The sequence below is a fragment of the Penaeus monodon genome, chromosome 27 (assembly GCF_015228065.2).
Source record: "Penaeus monodon isolate SGIC_2016 chromosome 27, NSTDA_Pmon_1, whole genome shotgun sequence".
NCBI classification, from domain to species: Eukaryota; Metazoa; Arthropoda; class Malacostraca; order Decapoda; family Penaeidae; genus Penaeus; species Penaeus monodon.
The window spans coordinates 39,435,756-39,435,967 of NC_051412.1; positions in this window are offsets into that span (position 1 = coordinate 39,435,756).

Consider the following 212-nt stretch of genomic DNA (forward strand, 5'->3'; position numbering starts at 1 on the left):
GTATAATGTGTAGAAATTTAAAATAAACCATAACATTTAGTCAGTATAGACTTAACATTATGTCAATAGGATTTTGTTTATAGTCTGTTAAGTGTTATTCACCATGCCACCCCCTCCCCCCAAAAAAAAAATCCCTAGCTAATTGTGCTCACTTCATCCCTCTCCCCATATTGGTATCAGTAGATTTATATCACACTCTACTATCCAAACAT